The sequence below is a fragment of the Budorcas taxicolor genome, chromosome 21 (genome assembly GCF_023091745.1).
Source record: "Budorcas taxicolor isolate Tak-1 chromosome 21, Takin1.1, whole genome shotgun sequence".
Lineage (NCBI taxonomy): Eukaryota > Metazoa > Chordata > Mammalia > Artiodactyla > Bovidae > Budorcas > Budorcas taxicolor.
In genome coordinates, this window is record NC_068930.1 from 68,621,356 (window position 1) to 68,641,933 (window position 20,578).

Here is a 20,578-nt window from a genome sequence, read left to right on the forward strand (position 1 = left end):
TTACTTAGGCTCGTTAAAGTAAAGGAGACATGGTCTCATTGGTGAATCATCAAAAGCAACTGTGTTTCTTTTATTTGCGATGAGTGAGGTTTGTTTTGGCAATCCCAAGTGATGGAGAAGATGATCCACAGGGCTGGTTCCTCAGGAGTGACTCCAGGCTGGAAAAACTTCTAGACACAGGGCGGGAGCATGGGGTAACATGGGCAGTGCTGGGCCTTGGAGACTGCAGTTATGTTTCCGTCCTCATACGCCTCACTTACCCATGCGCCCTCTCAGGGCCTCAGCTCTACCCTCTGGACAGGGAGGGTAAATATACATTTTTAGGATTTTTAGCTCTGTTATGTATCTGTAACTCTGACTAACCTGGACTCATCAGACAGCAGAAACCCCATCTTCCCTGGCTCCCCCATGAATGAGAAATCCACTCTAGGAGTGCCTGGGAACTGACCCTCGGGTAGTCAGCCTGGCCACGTATCCCACCCGAACCCTACTGTGAAGTCACTGACTTTGCTGAGCAATCTTTTCAAATTTAAAAACTGGTGACCTCCAGATACAGTTCATTCAGAGACCACAGGTCCAAAAAAATACTTTCTTTTTATCAGAAGAATGGAAAACATGAATTCATGCACTTTTAAGTTCAGTAAATGGGAAAGATGCTAATAGACGATGGTTTCAGGTGTCTGCACAAAGGCAAAGGATGAGGAGCTGTGAGAGCGAGGCGCTGGAGGTGGGCAGGAAAGATCTTTCTGGGAGCTGACTTTGTGCTGACTCTCAGGAGTGCCTACAAGATAGTGTTACCGTAAGAAATGGAGGCTCAGAGAGGTCCAAGCTCTCAGGTAAAATGGAGCGCTCTGGCTTCCCAAGCATCCTTCAGCTGGTTAGACAAAGACCAATGCCCACGGGACTTCCATGGTGGTCTGGTGGCTAATGCTCCGAGTTCCCAATGCAGTGGGCATGGGTTCAGTCCCTGATCAGGAAACTAGATCCCACATGCCACAGTGAAGATTGAAAATCCCATGTGCAACAACTAAGACCTGGCACAGCCAAAACCAAAAAAAAACCAATGCCCATTCAGGGGGTAGTTGGGCCCAACTTGGGGCTCAAGGGGTCCCTACTTGTCTACTGAGCCCTTCCTGCAGCTCAAGAAGCCCTGTAACAAACATCATAGGCAAGAAAGAAACTTCCCCAGGAGCCTGACACAGGTGATTTTAGAAACTAGTGAATTCACAGATTAGTAAGTGATGTTGGGCCACTTTCTCAGTGTTCTGTGCCCCCAACCCTTTACTGAGAGGAAGATTTGCAGGTCTTCTCTAGCACCCATATTCTCTGATGGACCTTAAAGGAACTTGAATGTCTTTATTGCTCCAGGAGATTGGTAGTTAAGACTCTTGAGAGTCCCTTGGACTGCAAGGAGATCAACCAGTTCATTCTGAAGGAGATCAGCCCTGGGTGTTCTTGGGAAGGAATGATGCTAAAGCTGAAACTCCAGTACTTTGGCCACCTCATGCGAAGAGTTGACTCATTGGAAAAGACTTCGATGCTGGGAGGGATTGGGGGCAGGAGGAGAAGGGGACGACAGAGGATGAGACGGCTGGATGGCATCACCGACTCAATGGATGTGAGTCTGAGTGAACTCTGGGAGATGGTGATGGACAGGGAGGCCTGGGATGCTGCGATTCATGGGGTCGCAAAGAGTCAGACACGACTGAGCGACTGAACTGAACTGAACTGAGGAAAGGTTGGCAAAGGCATGCATCCCTCACCTTTGGTACTAATGTTCTATAGGAAATCTGCCACCAATCAGTCAGTTCAGTCGCTCAGTCATGTTCGACTCTTTGTGACCCCATGGATTGCAGCACTATATATCTGCCATCAATATCTTCCTCCAGCTGCAGACTCCAGGGCATCAGGGAAAGTGCTCGATCTAGTGGTCAGAGTGGGCCACATGCTTCAATAAAGCAGGCCGAGAACAAACAGGTCAATGTCCTGGGAGGCTCTTCTCACAAAACTTTGCTATGCAGGAACCAGGGATGATCCTGCCTCTGCAGAGCACACTGGGACATCTCCAGGGGACCTGGGGCTTGTCCATTTAGGAATTTTTAGGGTCTAATAAGTCTCTTCTATAGCCAGTCTTGGCCCCAGTAAGAGAGACACAAATAAGGTTAGGAAGGGCTTAAAATCTCTGAGGCTCGGACAGAACTGTGGAGGACCAAGGTGCGCTTTGAGTCTGAAGACATCGGCTCAAACAAATGGGGGAAGGAAAGTGGAGGTGTGACGGCCAAGGGTTAAGGAAGTCTGAGTACAGGCGGATGCTGAGGGAGGGGACAATCACCGCAACAGATGAGAATGGACCAAGCAGATGAGAATGGACAGGCACTGGGATTCTGAATCTAAAAAACCTTAGCTTGAGAACTGGCGCCACTACTTCCTGTATCTTGGGCAAAACCACTCGGTTCTCACTGCCGGCCAGAAGTAAATAGCGACCCCTTTGCTGCCCTCCTAATGCATGCCAGACACCGCTAAACGTTTCACGTGCTCTTGCTCGGATGCAATTGTTTAGAAGACAAATTTCATTGTTGCTGTGATAGAGGAGAATGGGAGCATTAGTGGCGATAGTGCGAAAGCGCAACCCACGGTGTCTAATTAGATGCAGAAAGTCAGACTTAGAGGGTTTAGTACTTCCAGCAACGAGAATGGCTAACCTTCAGGAAGGGCTGGGGATTTAACAGAGAAAACCTGGACAACCTAGCGCAGCCGATGTGATTGTTCTCAAGTGTTTGGTTTGGGGGCGCCAGGTGGGGCTTTATGGATTGAGATCCTTCAGCTGTTGTTGATACTGGCTCCAAGCTACGACTCCCCGTCCCAGCCTTGACTCTGTATTTACAAAGACAAGAGGTCGTTCGACGCCCCGAGAATCCAGGTGGCTCACTGGCTCCGAGCAGGCGGAGCCCACCGCAGGGCGGGGGGAAGATGGAATTCTCCCACCAAGGCCAAGGACGCCGAAGCTCTACGCTTTCTTTGTGGTTGGGGGAGGCGCCCGGCGCAGGGAGGGGGCGCCGCGCTCCAGGTGCCGCGCGGCCGCCCCGCCCACTTTAGCCCCGGCCCTCCTCCTCAGCCCCGCCTCTAAGGCTCGCGCTTACTTCTAAGCCCCGCCCCCGCCACATCCACCCGTCCCGGCCAGGCCCCTACCGAGCTCCTCGCCGCTCAAGGCACCATTTCTTCGAGGCCCCGCCCCTCACAGCCAGGCCTCGCCCCAAGCCCCGCCCCTCGCGGCCAGGCCTTGCTCCCTATCCCCGCCCCCTAAGCCCGCTCCGGCCCTCCTCCTCAGCCCCGCCTCTCAAGGCTCGCGCGTTCTTCTAAGCCCCGCCCCCGCCACGTCCGCCCGTCCCGGTCAGGTCCCTGCCGAGCTCCTTCTCGCCGCTCGAAGGCACCGTTCCTTCGAAGCCCCGCCCCTCCCGGCCGGGCCTCGCCTCAAGTCCCGCCCCCTAGGCCCCGCCCCGCCCCTCGCAGCCCCGGGCTCCGTTCTGCCGGAGGCGCGGGCTCTGGGGCCCCGCGCCTTTTGTGTGGTGCTTGGGCCGTCGCGCGCGCTTTCCCCTCAGTCTCGACTCCTGGGTTGAGTTCGCCCGCGCGCCCGCGCGCGCGCACCCGCGCGCCTGCCCTTCTCTCCGTCGACGGCGTCGCAGACGCCCGCGCCCGCCCGGGGACTGCGCCCCGAGTCTCGGGCGGGCGCGCGCGCTCCCCCCGGGCCGGCGGGACCCGGACGGCGCTCTCCCCTTCCCCCTAACCCCCGGCGGCGCGCGCACACAGCGGCCCGGGCACGCGCCCGCCAAGATGGCAGGGGCCGGGGCCCGGCTGTCAGGCGCCGCCGCCTCAGCCCGTCCCCGCAGCTAGCGGCCCGGACGCCCGCCCGGAGAAGATGAGCCCCCGCTGCCCCCCGCAGCCCAGCGAGACGCGGAGCCGCCGCGCCCGGGGCCGGCTGCCCCGCTAACGCCCCGCGCCCCGCGCCGCGCCCCCCGGCCCGCGCGCCCGCCCGCCCCGGCAGCGACAATGAGGTGAGTCTGGCTGGCGCGTGGGGCGGCCGGGCGGGCGGCGTGCGGAGCGCGGGGAGGGCCTCAGGAGCACCGGCGGTGGGGGGCCTTCGGGGACGCTGGGAGGGTCTGGGGGAGTCGACGCGGGCGGCGCCCGCCTGTGCAGCTCGCGGGGGGCTGGGGGCCCGGTGGGGAGGCGACCCCGCGGGCGTGTGTGGCCGCGCCCGGCCGCGAGCAGCACCCCCTCTCTGGCCGCCCTCCCCCGGACTTCGTGCCCTCGGCCTCGGCCGCCCTGTGCCGCCGCCCCGAGCTCGCACGTTAAGGGGTCGTGTCCTTCCACCTGGAGCTGCTCGCCTGCCTCTGCTCCCTTTTTCTCGTCCCCATTTCCTTTCTTCTTGCACGCCACTAAAGTGCAAGACCCACAACGTACCATTCCGTGGTTCATTACCCAGCCAGGGTGGGGATTGATGGTTATCAGTTCGAGAAAAAAACATTGCCAGCACCAGGAACTCGAAATTCTCTCTCTCCAGAGGTCACCTGATTGTGCGGATAATCACTTCCTTGCCTTTTGTCTGTGTAAGTGTACCTTCCAAACATAATATCCCATAAACACTATAGTGTCTTTCATTTTTGCCCGTTTTGTGATCTTTATATAAATGAAATACTCATGCAATATATAGTCTTTTGTGTGTCTGGCTTCTTTCACTCAAGGTGTTTCTGAAATGCATCCATTACTACCTAACTGCTGCTCATTTTTATTAATCTGTCGTATTCCATTATATGAAGATGCTACATCTTAATCATTCCGCTATTTGAGGACATTTGTTTCTTAAACGTCAGCCGCTCAGTCGTGTCCGACTCTGCGATTCTATGGACTGTAGCCTGCCAGGCTCCTCTGTCTTTGGGGTTCTCCAGGCAAGTGTACTGGAGTGGGTTGCCATTCCCTTCTCCAGGGGCTCTTCCCAACCCAGGGATCGAACCAGGCTCTCCTGCATCCTAGGCTGATTCTTAACCGTCTGAGCAGTAGAACTTCTAGGTCAGAAGATAACCTGTATCTTCCAACTTTGAGAGGTAACACCAAATTTCTGAAGTGCCTGTACCGGTTTACACTCCTTCCAGCAAGTGTATGAGACTTCCTGTGCTCTGCTTCCTTGCCAGCACGTGGTATTGTCAGTCTTCAATTTTAGCCATCCTGGTGATTGTGCAGGCAGCCTGGTGAGGTGTCCCAGTGTGGTTTTGGGTTATGGTTTGTTGCAGACGGATGAGGCTGAACGTCTTTTTATGTTTATTTGATATCTTCTTTTACGAAGCACCTGTTCAGAAGTCTTTGTTTGGGGTTTACACATCTTTTTCTTCCTAATCTATGGGAGTTCTCTGTCAAAGTCAAGAAGATAGTTTCCTATAACATCTTACTGCCCTGCCTTTCAAAGTAAAAGATCCACAGTCCCCTTGGAAGTGACTTTTGTGTAACTTGTGAAAAGGGGGGGGTCAAATTTTTCTTTTTTACCAGAACCATTTATTCAGCACTGTTTATAAAAAAAAAAATCATCTTTTCCCCATCGCTTTGCTGTGCCACCTTCGTCATCTTCCAGTCTTCCATTTGGAATCATTTCTTTCCATCTGAGTAATTCCCTTTAGAATTTCTTTAGTGCAAGTCTGTGGTGACAAATTCTTAGTGTTCACAGATTTCCTTATTTATTCTTCATTGAAAAACATTTCTTGAGATATCATTCCCATATCCTAAAATATACCCATTTAAAGTATACAGTTGGGTGATTTTTAGTATTTTCATATACACACGCAGTATTTTCACAGACTTAGGAACCATTGCCACAGTCTAATTTTAGAACAGTTTCCTCCATTTTAGAAGGGTCTTTTCAGTAGTAGCAAAATTCTTGGTTTGACATTATTTTCTTTTAACACTTTAAAGATACCTCATGGTTTCTAACATCGATTGTTTTCTGTTGAGAAGTCATTTGTCTGTCATTCTTTGAAAGTAATTTTTTCTCCATTTAAATTTTTTTTTTTTTTTGCAGGATTTTGCAATCACTCAGGGAAAAAATTTAATCATCTTGGGTTGAAGTCTTCTCACGTTAAATGAGAATACAAATACCTTCCTCAGAATAGGTAGCCTTGGCATACTTTTTTTTTTAAATTTTTTTTTACATTTTTATTTTTTATTTATTTATTTTTTTTAATTTAAAAATCTTTAATTCTTACATGCGTTCCCAAACATGAACCCCCCTCCCACCTCCCTCCCCATAACATCTCTCTGGGTCATCCCCATTTCCATTTAAATTTTTTAAAAACTTATTATTTTAAAAAAGATTTATTTATTTGGCTTTGCTGGGTCTTAGCTGAGGCATGCTCGCAGCATGCAGAGCTCTTTGTTGTGGCATGTGGGATCTAGTTCTCTGACCAGGGATCAAACCTGGGCACCCTGCACTGGGAGCTGGAGTCTTAGCCACTGGACCACCTGGGAAATTCATCTGGCTGCTTCTGAAGTGTTCTCTGTCTTTGGTTTTCAGCAGTATTTTCTGTGCTGTATGGATTTTTTTTTTTTTTTTTTTTAAAGATGAACATAACTCAGGGCTTCTTGAATCTTTGGCTTCATGTCTGTCATTAGTTTTTGGAAGTCTTGTGCCATTAGGACTGCACATTTTGCTTCCCTCCCATGCTCTCTCTCCTTTCCTTCTAGCACTACAGTTATGCGCGTTAGACTATTTCACTGTGTCTTCTGTGTCTCTTAACCTTCCTTCTGTGTTTTTTGTCTCATTTTCCTTCACTCTGGATCTCCCCTCTCTTCTTTTTCCTATCACTTGAGTTTTTAATTTCAGTTATTCTATGGTTTTTGGTTCTTTAATTTCGATTTGGGTTTCTTTTTATAGTTTCTTTGTAGTTTCCAGCTATCTGCCAAAATTATCAGTATTGTCTTTCAACTCCTTGAACATAGTATGCATAATGCTTGAAGTTTATCCCATTATGGCAGTATTTGTAAGTCATTTCCAAAGTCTGTTTTCCTTGTTTGTCATTCATATTGTCTTGTCTCCTTAATGTGTCTGATTGTTTTTGCTTTTTAATTTGTTTTAATTCTGCTGGACATCAGATTTGCAAAATTGTAGAAAGTCATTTGCCCAAGATGATGTTTTTCTCTTCCAGAGATAATTCACATTTGCTTTTGCCAGAGAAACGGGGCACGTATAACCTGGAGTCTCTTCGGTGCAGTCTCAAGGGTCGGGATGTTTCTACCTGTTCTCTTGGCCTTTAGTGCTAGTGCTCATCTCTTCTCTAGCCCTGTTATCCCCCAGCCCAACGCCATGCCTTTAGGATTCCCCCTAGAGTTGGCAAACACCCCCACGGAAAAGTAGCCCCAAGTTCTGATCTCATCTCCCTGAGCATCTGATGTCCCTTCTTCCTTCAAGCCTCCAGGCAGACTTTTACTCTATTTCCCCCCTGCTTGTCTAGTTCTTTCCAGCTGGAGGATTGTTCTCATTTTTCTAAGTTCATATTTACTGGAAGTAAGAGTCCCTGATGTGGGGCTGCTAGTAGTAAAGGACCCACCTGCCAGTGCGGGAGACCTAAGAGACTGGAGTTCAGTCCCTGGAGTGGGAAGATCCCTGGAGGAGGAAATGGCTACCCACTCCAGTACTCTTGCCTGGAAAATCACATGGACAGAGGAGCCTGCTGCTGCTGCTAAGTTGGTTCAGTCGTGTCTGACTCTGTGCGACCCCATAGACGGCAACCCGCTAGGCTCCCCCGTCCCTGGGATTCTCCAGGCTAGAACACTGGAGTGAGTTGCCATTTCCTTCTCCAATGCATGAAAGTGAAAAGTGAAAGGGAAGTCACTCAGTCGTGTCCGACTCAGAGCGACCCCATGGACTGCAGCCTACCAGGCTCCTCCGTCCACGGGATTTTCCAGGCAAGAGTACTGGAGTGGGGTGCCATTGCCTTCTCCGAAGAGGAGCCTAGTGGGCTGTAGTCCATGGAGTTGCAGAGTCAGACGTGACTGAAGAAACAGCACGCACGAAAAAGGTCCCTGATATTAGGGACAGTTTGAGTCAGCATCCAGTTTTGGAGGAGACTTAAACTATCAGGTTACAGAAGCTGTGGAGAATACCACCACGTATTTTCTTGTGTTATAACTATACTAGAGCATTTCATTTTGTGAAATACGCTTAGGAGCAAGGTAGCTTTAAGAATAAATCTTTATTTCCTTTTAGCAAGTAATTAATTGGAAAAAATGGCAGATCATTACTGTAAAGCAAAGGAAGCAGTTGCTTTTTCTCCCTTTTAATATTCATTTCTTTTTTCTGTCTTGATTTCCTTCATTGTTTGTTTGATAAATCCACTTGACTAGAACATTTTAGTTTTTGATCTATAATAGAGTTTTCAGATCCCATTTTGGGGGATCAGATGACAAGTCATGGATATAGAAGTGAAAGGTTTTAAATACTTTTTCCAAAATGAGTCATCCAGTTACCCTTTTTCTTTATGGATTTTTTTTTCTTTTAAAATGCTGCTAACAGTTTGACATGGTTCTCTGTTGCAGGCTGTTTGTAGTTAAACATCCATACGTGTGTATTTACATGTACCTCAAATACTAGGCTTTTGCAAATGGACCTAAATGAGTTGAGGGGGGTCTTTTCATTACCTTTGTTGTCAACTTATTTAATTTAGGTATTTATAAGCAGTATCGCTCATCTGTGAAAATCCTTTTGTTCAATGCTGAAATTTTTAAAATGAAAATATCATTTTTTTCTTGCTAGATAATCTCATGGGAGTGCATAGATTGAAAAGGGTCAGAAATGAAACCTCTGAACTGACCCTATCCAGGAGTGTCTTAGAAAGGCATAGGGCTGGAGATGCATTCTAACAAATAAACTGAACATCTGAGGCACATGTCCACATATTGTAGTAAAAAGTTCTGTTGAATCAGACGACTTGGATAATTAAGGCTGTGGCTGAGTTTTTTCTTGGGCTTCCCAGGTGGCACTAGAAACCCACCTGTCAGTGCAGGAGATGTAAGAGACGTGCGTTTGATCCTTGGGTCAGGAAAATCCTCTGGAGGAGGGCACGGCAACCCACTCTAGTATTCTTACCTGGAGAGTTCCATGGACAGGGGAGCCTGGCAGGTCTGTAGGGTTGCAAAGAGTCAGACACAACTGAAGTGACATAGTACATTGAGTTTTTCTTAATTTTCTAGACTGTTGCCTGAATTTCTTATTTCTTTTTTTCTAACAGACGTTATGTATTCTCATATCTTTATTCAGAAATCATCTTTGGAGGTCTTCTCATTGGTACTGGGTTAGATGGGAAGAAGGAACCAAACCCCCTCCCCCAAATAGTTCCCATCCCTAAAAGATTTATAGACCCTTATAGACCCCTTTCTGAATCCTTTTTCTACTTAAAAACAAGACACCCACATATACAGTATTCAAAATATTTCTGTTTATATACTTTAATCATGTATCTCTTGGGAAGATTCTCTTCTGTGAACATTTTCCCTCATCACCAGAGCCAGCTCTGTGTGTGTGTCTGTCTGTCTGTGTGTGCGCGCGCGCGTGCGCCTCTCATCACCAGGGCCAGCTGTGTATCAGCCTCTCATCACCAGGGCCAGCTGTGTGTGTGTCAGCCTCTCATCACCAGGGCCAGCTGTGTGTGTGTGTGTGTGTGTGTGTGTGTGTGTGTGTCAGCCTGTCATCACCAGGGCCAGCTCTGTGTGTGTGTGTGTGTGGTGTGGGTGTGGTATGGTGTGGGTGTGGTGGGTGTGGGGTGTGTGTGTGTGTGTGTGTGTGAGAGCCTGTCATCACCAGGGCCAGCTGTGTGTGTGTGTGTGTGTCAGCCTGTCATCACCAGGGCCAGCTGTGTGTGTGTGTGTGTGTGGTGTGGGTGTGTGTGTGGTGTGGGTGTGTGTGTGTGTGTGGGTGTGTGTGTGTGTGTGTGTGTGAGGCTCCCATCTCACAGGTGCGCTTCTGTGCCAGGGAGCCGTCTTCTCTGGGCCGAGGGCACTGTATCCATTTGGAGTCCCGCAGAGCGCAGTGCGGTTGTAGGGCACAGTGTCAGCAACCCAGGCACAAACATGGTCTTCGTATCACAGTGAGTGCGCACTGGCTAACACACTGAAGTCCAGGCACGTCTCTGAGCTCGCTGCTGCGGAATAGACAGCACACCTCCAGATGTCTCTGGAAGTCGTCTAGGGAGACCAGCTGTGGAGCCGTGGCGCCGCTGTGTGCGTATCTTTGGCTCTTCTCTCTCGTCCTGTCTGCTTATTTTTAGACCTGTGTCATTACCATATTTATCTTGTGGGTGATTTTTTTTTTTAAGTACTTACATTTTGGCTGTGCAGCATGTGAGATCTTACTTCCCCTATCAGGAATTGAACTCGCGCCCCCTGCAGTGGAAACTCAGAGTCTTAACCACTGGACTGCCAGAGAAGTCCCTGAGTGATGATTTTTAATATAAGCAATGTCATCTTTTTATTGGAAGTAATGTCATCTTGAATTTTGCTGGTTTGGCAGTTTTGTTTGTATCTAGTCATATAAATATAAGAAATTTCCAACTTAGTTTTTTAAGTTGCACCTGAATAAGCTACGTGAAAATAAAGTAAACCAGCATTGTTTCACAAGATTTTTTTCCCTTTAAAGGGAATCTGTCGTCTGCCAAGTTTGAACCTTGCAGTAGACTGTAAGCTTGATGACTGTTGGTTGTTAATTGAGGATCACAAGTGCTAGGGTAGTGCAATAACAACTTAAAGAAGAGGGCCTCCAGCTTGCAGCTGGGCGAGCTGGGAAGGACAGTGGTCCCCTCAGCAAACCGCTGTTTCCTTTTCCCGTCCTGAATGGAGAAGACCTTACAGAAATGATTTCTAGCAGGAGTTCTCATTTTTTCTGGTTTAAGTGGGACTTCCGTGGTGGTGTAGTGGCTGAGATTCTGCGTTCACAATGCAGGGCGCCCGGGTTCAATTTCTGATCAGGGAACTAGATCCCATACACCACGTGCAGCTAAGACCCGGCACAGCCAAATAAATATATTTTTTAAATGCAATTATATTGAATGTGGAGAATTTGAAAACACAGAAAGTATAAAGAAGACAATAAGAATCAGCTTTGATCTTACTATTGAAGGAAGGATAACCCATTAAACACGGGGTATAGTTCCTTTATCTTTTCCATGTGTGAGAGTGACATTTTCACAAAATTGATAATGTACTGTGTATTTGTATTGGGCATTTCTGCAGTCAACATGTATGCATTTCCCCTTTTTTATGAATGTTCTTTGAAAACATGTAAAATGGCTGAATAAAAGTGTTTCAGATGATATACCATAATTTATTTACCAGTACCCCAGGTTTGGGACAGTTGGCTTCTTTTTAGAATATCATCATTGTAAACAACATGGTAATGACTGCATGTTAAGTCTTAGAGTCATCTCTGATTATTTCCTTAAAATAAGGTAGCAAAATAGTATTACTGGCACCAAAAGCTGTTGATATATATATCAGAGTGTAAATTTTAAGCAGGAAAGAGAGAAAGATAATGTTAATGAAAGGAGGTTTATATTCCTGGTCTTAACTTGGAGGTTCCTCTAAGTTTGAGGATTAGAAAAGGAATTAGAAATAAATGGTGTGGTTGCACCTGTTCGCCAGTTGGGGGAGCCCTGGTCCCGAGTCCCCTGAAGCAACTGTGTATGAAGATGGAGATTCTGTCTTTGTCTTTTAAGGCTGTGTGAAAGACGTCTATTCTTGGGTTTGAACTTAAAGTAGGAATGTGAATGAACTTTTTTAATATTGATTTAGGCCACCTTTTGTCCCTCGTATTCTAAGCAGTCTGGGTTTTAGAGTCTAATAGACCTGGATTCTGCCCCAGAGCCACTCTTTACCAGCTGACTAACTTGGTGCAAATTGCTTAACCTTTATGACCGTCCACTTTTCTCAAATATAAATGAGGATAATTCTGCTTCCTTCTTAGGTTTGCAAGGCTCAAACAAGAATACATAAAAAGTTCTCAGCGTATGATGTTCAATAAAAGTTAGCTGTTTACCTCCCCCAGCTCACCTTGTTATGTCTGTGAGGAAGATAAATCCTGGACAATCTGGGACAGTTTTCTGATTTCAGATTTTCTGCCCTTTTGTCAGATTGCTGCCTAACTTATCTACCATAGGTGATGATTTTTTGCTTTAGAAACCACAGTTGCTATTGATACTTTAGCGTCTAAAAATGATTCAGGGACATTCTCTATAAAAGACACAAAATATAACTACTGAAATAAAGACAAAACAGGCATGTTATTTTGGGGTAGAGAAGATGATTGTGCTAAGAAAATTTAGATGCAGAAATAGTTACTGCAGTTGAGCAGTTGGCTGTGGAATTGACAGACGTGGTGGCAGAAAGCACGGTGGGAGCCGCTGGGACGCGTGTCCCGAGTGTCTCAGAGGAGATGGACACCGTCCCTTACAGGGGCCGGCTCGGGGAGCCTCTTACCTTCTGCAGCCTTCCCCTTGTCACACATTTTTCCCGGGCGCGTGCCCTGTGCAGCTTCCGGCACCTCACACTCTGGGTGCTGTGCTCCATCGTGGGCTCTCTGTGGAGCTGCGTTGCCGGGGTCCAGCCCCTGCGGATCCAGGGTAATTCCAAGGTGGCGACGGAATCGGCGTCCTAGGAAAAAACTTATTTAATTACAGATATAGAGAGAGATTAGAAACGGATAGTGTAGTAGGAAAATTAGTGGAGAAAAAGAGGCTGAATAACTTCGTTTACGTGGAATACCAATCACCACCTATGTAGGCCACAGGCGTCTTTCTGTTCTCCCGAAGGAGAGGAGTCACTGAGGCCTCCCCGGTCCGATCTTAGAAGCCCAGGCAAAGTTAGCAGGCTTGGTGAGTACCCACGTGCCAGATGGGAATTCAGCCAGAAAGACGGAGAGCAAGAAAGAAGCGACATGGGGGAATCAGTCTTTCCAGAAACTGATCCCATTTCTTTATTTTTCAGGTTTGCTTATATACTTTTTGTTATACATAGGGATGAATACAGAGTCATGCGGGGGTCAGCAGTCCTGACCTTTATCAAAATCAGGTGCTTCACACAAATGTATAAAAAAAGGTCTTAGCGGTTTTACTTTATCTTCTGGCCATGAGGCCTGCTGACATTTTATGATCCTTTCTTTCTGATAACCAAAAAACTTATTTTTCCAAGGGTGTTTTTTTCTTAAACCAGGCACCACCCTCTAAATAAAGTTGCATTCCTATAGGGTGAGGGTGTAGTGGCTACAACTAAGAAAGGAATTTATTTAACCTAAGGTTAACATGATTAATCTTAAAGGTTAATACTTACTTCTCCTATATGCTAGTTATAGTCATTATAAGGGCAGGGAATATGGAGATTAAGCAGCGAACATCAGCCCAACAAATGAAAACCTTTCACCAATATTCCCCTTAAGATCTATTTAGTCTTAAGTTAGTGATAAAGTTACATTTTTGCATAGCAAGGACACAGTGATTTATGACAAAGTACAGTGATCTAAAACAAAAGAGAAAATTCATTAACTCAAAAGGTCTAGTATTGCTAACATGAAAAACTACTATATTTCCTTTTCTATATTCCAAATACATTAATATATTCCCAGGTGCCTAAGGATATGGAGGCCTGACGGCAATCATTGACTCCACAGTGAGAAAAGCCCTATGCGAATTAAGACTTTCAAGATACTCAAAACTCTCTGTGCTGTTTAAGGTTGAGAGGTAGTAAACAATCATGTGGAGTATGGATAATCCTGTCACATAAGCTAGTTTGCCTGCAGAGAGGTTTGACCTGAGACACCCTTGTCACACCCAGGGCAGGGAATTAGCAGCAATTATTGGCACAACAAATGAAAAACCCTTCACCAATATAATTCCTAACCAACCCACTATACTAATAATTTCTAGCTTCCCAAAAGAATCTGCCTTTAGTAAGTCTAAAACATCTCGTCCCTCTCACGATTCAGTTCAGTTCAGTTCAGTCGCTCAGTCGTGTCCGACTCTTTGTGACCCCATGAACCGCAGCACGCCAGGCCTCCCTGTCCATCACCAACTCCCGGAGTTCACTCAGACTCACGTCCATCAAGTCCGTGATGCCATCCAGCCATTTCATCCTCTGTCGTCCCCTTCTTCTCTGGCCCCCAATCCCTCCCAGCATCAGGGTCTTTTCCAATAAGTCAACTCTTCACATGAGGTGGCCAAAGTACTGGAGCTTCAGCTTTAGCATCATTCCTTCCAAAGAAATCCCAGGGTTGATCTCCTTGCAGTCCAAGGGACTCTCAAGAGTCTTCTCCAACACCACAGTTCAAAAGCATCAATTCTTCGGCGCTCAGCCTTCTTCACAGTCCAACTCTCACATCCATACATGACCACAGGAAAAACCATAGCCTTGACTAGACAGACCTTAGTCGGCAAAGTAATGTCTCTGCTTTTGAATATGCTCTCTAGGTTGGTCATAACTTTTCTTCCAAGGAGTAAGTGTCTTTTAATTTCATGGCTGCAGTCACCATCTGCAGTGATTTTGGAGCCCAAAAAAAGTCTGACACTGTTTCCACTGTTTCTCCATCTATTTCCCATGGAGTGATGGGACCAGATGCCATGATCTTCGTTTTCTGAATGTTGAGCTTTAAGCCAACTTTTTCACTCTTCTCTTTCACTTTCATCAAGAGGCTTTTTAGCTCCTCTTCATTTTTTGCCATAAGGGTGGTGTCATCTGCATATCTGAGGTTATTGATATTTCTCCCGGCAATCTGGATTCCAGCTTGTGTTTCTTCCAGTCCAGCGTTTCTCATGATGTACTCTGCATAGAAGTTAAATAAGCAGGGTGACAATATACAGCCTTGACGTACTCCTTTTCCTATTTGGAACCAGTCTGTTGTTCTATGTCCAGTTCTAACTGTTGCTTCCTGACCTGCATACAGATTTCTCAAGAGGCAGGTCAGGTGTTCTGGTATTCCCATCTCTTTCAGAATTTTCCACAGTTTATTGTGATCCACACAGTCAAAGGCTTTAGCATAGTCGATAAAGCAGAAATAGATGTTTTTCTGGAACTCTCTTGCTTTTTTGATGATCCAGCGGATGTTGGCAATGTGATCTCTGGTTCCTCTGCCTTTTCTAAAACCAGCTTGAACATCAGGGAGTTCACGGTTCACGTATTGCTGAAGCCTGGCTTGGAGAATTTTGAGCATTACTTTACTAGCATGTGAGATGAGTGCAATTGTGTGGTAGTTTGAGCATTCTTTGGCATTGCCTTTCTTTGGGATGGGAATGAAAACTGACCTTTTCCAGTCCTGTGGCCACTGCTGAGCTTTCCAAATTTGCTGGCATATTGAGTGCAGCATCATCTTTCAGGATTTGAAACAGCTCAACTGGAATTCCATCACCTCCACTAGCTTTGTTCATAGTGATGCTTTCTAAGGCCCACTTGACTTCACATTCCAAGATGTCTGGCTCTAGATGAGTGATGACATCATCATGATTATCTGGGTCGGGAAGATCTTTTTTGTACAGTTCTTCTGTGTATTCTTGCCACCTCTTCTTAATATCTTCTGCTTCTGTTAGGTCCATACCATTTCAGTCCTTTATTGAGCCCATCTTTGCATGAAATGTTCCCTTGGTATCTCTAATTTTCTTGGAGAGATCTCTAGTCTTTCCCATTCTGTTGTTTTCCTCTATTTCTTTGCATTGATCGCTGAAGAAGGCTTTCTTATCTCTTCTTGCTATTCTTTGGAACTCTGCATTCAAAACTCTCGTGATTGGGAGGCTGTAAACAATCACATGTGGCCGGATGAACCTATACTGGCAGGCTAGATAACCTTCAGAGGAGTTCGTAAGTTGAAACACACTTGTCACGCCCAAGAATTTTTATTGACTTGGAGCTGTAAGTTAACTCCTTCTCAGAGAGAGGTAGTGGGGGTCAGCCCCCCGTAAAGTCAGAGGTGTAGGTGAGAGCATGAAACAGTAAAGTAGGTAGACTCTGGTTTGGGGGTAGGTGCTCGGGAACAGGGGGTTTCCCGAGGCCCAGTCCTCCTTTGCGTATGCCGAAGCCTCCTTCCTCATGACCTTTGCCATGGGCGGAGTTCCTCACGCTGGCTCCCCGCACTGTGTCTGTCTCTGTCATCTAGTTCCCTTTCTCTCTCAAAGGATCCTTAAATAAGCAGAGGTCTGAGGGACCAGCTCACGAGTTAACCTGAGGTCAGCTGCTTCCTTTTCGTCTTCAGCTTGCTTAGTGCCTAGCCTTCAAATCTTAGCTGCAATGTCACTTCCTCAGGGAGGCAGTCCTTGACCCCTACCCTGACTGAGGGCCCTTTCTTGTTTGCTCTGTGGGATTCCATATTTCCTCTGCTGTTACTGTTTTCATAATTATTATACTTAACTTTCTCGGCCCAAGCCTCATCGAGAGTTACACCTATTTCGATCTCTGTTGGGTCCCAAGAGCCTAACACTGTGCCTGGTGCTTGGTAGATGCTTCATGAAAATCGATGCTGCCACTTGTACCTGAAATGGGCAATAAATCATGACATTCCTTCTTCCTCGTCATGGGTCCTTCCAAGTACAACATTCCAGGCAGCTCCCAAATGGGAGATGCTGGCATGCAAGATGAAAACGTTCATTATGTGCTTGATGAATTCCTGGGGTGACAGTGCTGATATCGTGCGCTTCCATACCACTGCCAGGAGGCAGGCTTTGTTTATTGATGTGTGGATGGGTTCTTTTTTCCTGTTTGTTTTTTTTTTCTTTGTAAGAACACTGTGACTCTCAGTGTCCCTGGTGTTTCTCAGACTTTAATGTGCGTAGGAATCACCGTGTGTCCTTCCAAAATGCAGACCCCCAGGCCCCATTGCTGGGGACAGAGGAATGCTTTTCATAAGCCTTTTTTTTTTCTTTTTATTAATGGAATTTACGTGTTAAAGCAACTTTAGAGTTATGGAAAAATTAAGCAGAGAGTACGGAGAGTTCCCATACACATATCTCCACTGGTACCATTTCCACGGTTAGCATCTTACATGGTCCATTTGTTGTATTTAGTGAACTACTATTGATAACAGTATTAATAGCTGGAGTCCATAGTTTGTTGGACCTAATGTCCTTTTTCTGTTCCATGTTCTGATCCCGAATACCACATCACATTTAGTTCTTAAATCTCCTTAAGCTCCTCGGTTGTGATAATTCTTTAGATTGTCTCTATTTTTTGATGATCTTGGCTATTTTGAGATGTACTTACTTAGATAGGTTGCCGGATGCCCTTCTGTTGGGATTTGTTTCCTGTTTGCTCGTGGTTAGCCTGGGGTTGTTAGTTTGGGGCGGGAAGACCATGGAGAGAGTGACATTCCATTCCATTACAGAGGGTGCGCACCTGCAGCGTGCTCTACACTGTGGATGTTGGCCTTGATCACCTGGCCGAAGCGGCGTTCGTCAGGTTTCACCCTTGTAAAGTTATTCTTGCCTTCCCCTTTCAATGCTGTCGTCTTTTCAAAACAGTCCTTGTCCACGTTGTCGGCGTTCATTCCCTAAGTCATGTCTGACTTTTGCAACCCCATGGACTGTAGCCCACCAGGCTCCTCTGTCCATGGGATTTCCCAGACAAGAATACTGGAGTGGGTTGCCATTTCCTATTCCAGGGGATCTTCCTGACCCAGAGGTCGAACCTGCATCTCCTGAACTCTTTACCACTGAGCCACCAGGGAAGCCCAGTACTGTTGCGTAGCCCATGCTTAAAGGGGAGGGAATTATGATCCTTCTGATGAGTGGTTTTTAAATTTTAATAATTAAATGTTTATTTTTATGTGTATTAGGAAAAAATCACTGCATACGATTGTGAAGCTCGCTCAGTCGTGTCCGACTCTTTGTGACCCCATGGCCTGTAGCCTACCATGCTCCTCCGTCTGTGGGATTCTCCAGGCAAGAATACTGGAGTGGGTTGCCATTTCCTTCTCCAGGAGATCTTCCCAACCCAGGAATCGAACCCGGGTCTCCCACATTGTAGGTAGATGCTTTACCATCTGAGCCACCAGGAAAGCTCTGCATCAGACTAGTGGTATTAGTGGTATTTTAACTGGGTTCTTTAGAAAACTACCCAAGATGAAGGCTCGTGTGTGTTTGGAGGAGGGCATAGGATTGATATTTGGGGGAAGGAAGGGTGATATATCCATTAGGTCCTGTCTTCATTTGGCAAAGGAGTGGCCCACATGGCATATATTGCCCCTGCTGGTGCTCTCAGTGGATCCCGAGAGGGCACACACGGCAGCTCTCTGGGGCCACAACAGACTCCCCCCCCAACCCCCAGGCAGGCACTGGACATAGGTCCGCGCCCGGACAGAACTGGTTGCCTCAGGGATGGCCGGAATAAAAACAGTTAAGGCGGGAGGAGCTGAAATGATGCAGACTCGAGGTGCTTAACGCATGTGACTTTGTGGGTATTTCTTTTTTGCTTTACTGCGTCTTGATTTTCAGTCATGGCTAGAAAGTTTTCTACGTCCCCAGGTTGAATTCACCTGTGTTTTTTTTTCTAGTGCCTGTATCATTTCTTTTTTCTTTTCAAACTTTTAAGTCTTTGATCCGCTTGGAATTGAATATATAGGTTTGAGAGCGAGATCCAATTTTAGCCTTTTCCATCTCATTTTTCAGTTATCTCAGTACGGCTTATTAAAAATTCCATTTTCTCCCAGTGTTTTTAGATTCTGTCCTTTGTCATATTTAATCAGTTTGACTCATTTCTGGAGTTTCTGTTATGTTCCGTTTCAGTTCAGTTGCTCAGTTGTGTCCAACTCTTTGCGATCCCATGAACCGCAGTACGCCAGGCCTCCCTGTCCATCACCAACTCTCGGAGTCCACCCAAACCCATGTCCATTGAGTCGGTGATGCCATCCAACCATCTCATCTTCTGTCGTCCCCTTCTTCTCCTGCCCTCAATCTTAGGTTCCGTTGGTCTGTATTTATTTGTGTGCCAATATCTCATTTGATTAAAGAGGCTCTATCGTGTGTTTTAATATTTAGGAGGGCTAATCCTCTCTTACTGCTTTAGCGAGTTGATTTTAAAGAAAATGATCAATTAATAGCACTCATGTTAAACAGATGTGACAAAAATCATGGCCAAATAGTGCTTTAACCCAAAGGAACAAATCCAGAATGGCATGATTCAGGCATCTGAATGCCCCTTGGGACAAGTTCTCACTTGTAGCGTGATATGTTTGGCTTTTGAATATGCATCTGAGGAGGCATCTGTGAGGCTGGAGGACACTCAACAGTCAGTGTGACCCCTCAGGATAGGATTGTCAGCACAGTCAAGGCACCCTTAACCTCAGTCACCCTCTCTCCAAAGTGTGAGTGAAGCTGGCTTATTTTGGAGGGTTTTACCTGTAAAAAATACTCATTTGTCAAACCATAGAAAATTAGATTCAGAAACTTAGAAATTCTCTAAGTCCAGTGGTTTTTAACCCTCACTGGGCATCAGAAACAGTTGAAAAGGCCTTCTTCCCCACCCCCCTTCCAGTCCGAGGGCCCTGCCTTAGAGTCCATTAATCTGAAATAAAGTGTTTTGTTGTTTTTACTTTATTTAAAATCTCTAGTTAAATATGCAGCCAGAGTTGAGAAGTGCTGATCTAGTTCTGAGATCAAGACTGGGTCTGGTTTCTCTGAAAGGTAGCACATGCTCAGTAAATGTTTGTTGACTGGCGCATGAGCCCCCTATGTCTCAGATGAGAAATAGCCCGTTTCTCAGACTCCAGAGGCCTTGCCTAGGCCACATAGATTGTGTGCTTAGTTGCTTGGTAGTGTCCGGCTCTTTGCGGCCCCATGGACTGTAGCCCGCTAGGCTCCTCTGTCCATGCGGATTCTCCAGCCAAGAATACTGGAGTGGATTGTCAAGCCCTCCTCCAGGGGATCTTCCCAACCCAAGGACTGAACCTAGGTCTCCCGCATTGCAGGCAGATTCTTTACCATCTGAGCCAGGGACATGAAGCTCATTTTTCTTATTTTTTCACTCTTCCTCACCCATGGTTTCCTCTTTAGTTACAGGCCAAAGTAGGCAAGAGCATTTGCTCTCTTGATTCACGAGTTCATTTTTACGACCTCAACCCCAGTTCCTCCTGTTCAGTACAGCAGAAACTTGAGAATGAGCCTTAGACTTTGTAGTGAGAGAATTGGACTGTGCTGAAATTTCAGCCTGTGTTCAGTGCCCGCCCACCTATCGGTGGGGATCAAGGAGAGGCGGGGAGGAGGAGCAAGGGCCCAGGGACTGGCTTTCCCATGTGTCTGTTGTGTGTTGGGCTCCAGGTCTAGGGGTTTACAGCACCTAGGTTCTAGCTGTCTCATTTTTTGAAGGGAGCTCCATGCCTCCCATTCTAGCCTTGAGGCCTGTTAGATTTCAGATTACAGGGCTTGATTAAATTAGTTTTGATTGATGCTTTGTTTTAATTAGGGCTTTATGGTTTTCTGTTAGTAAACAGCAGTGCCAGCTCTGTTTTCTCACACTCCAGATTGCTTCATCGCCTGATTTGGTTAGTTCCCTGGGAATAACTCAAATTTCAGAACTGCAG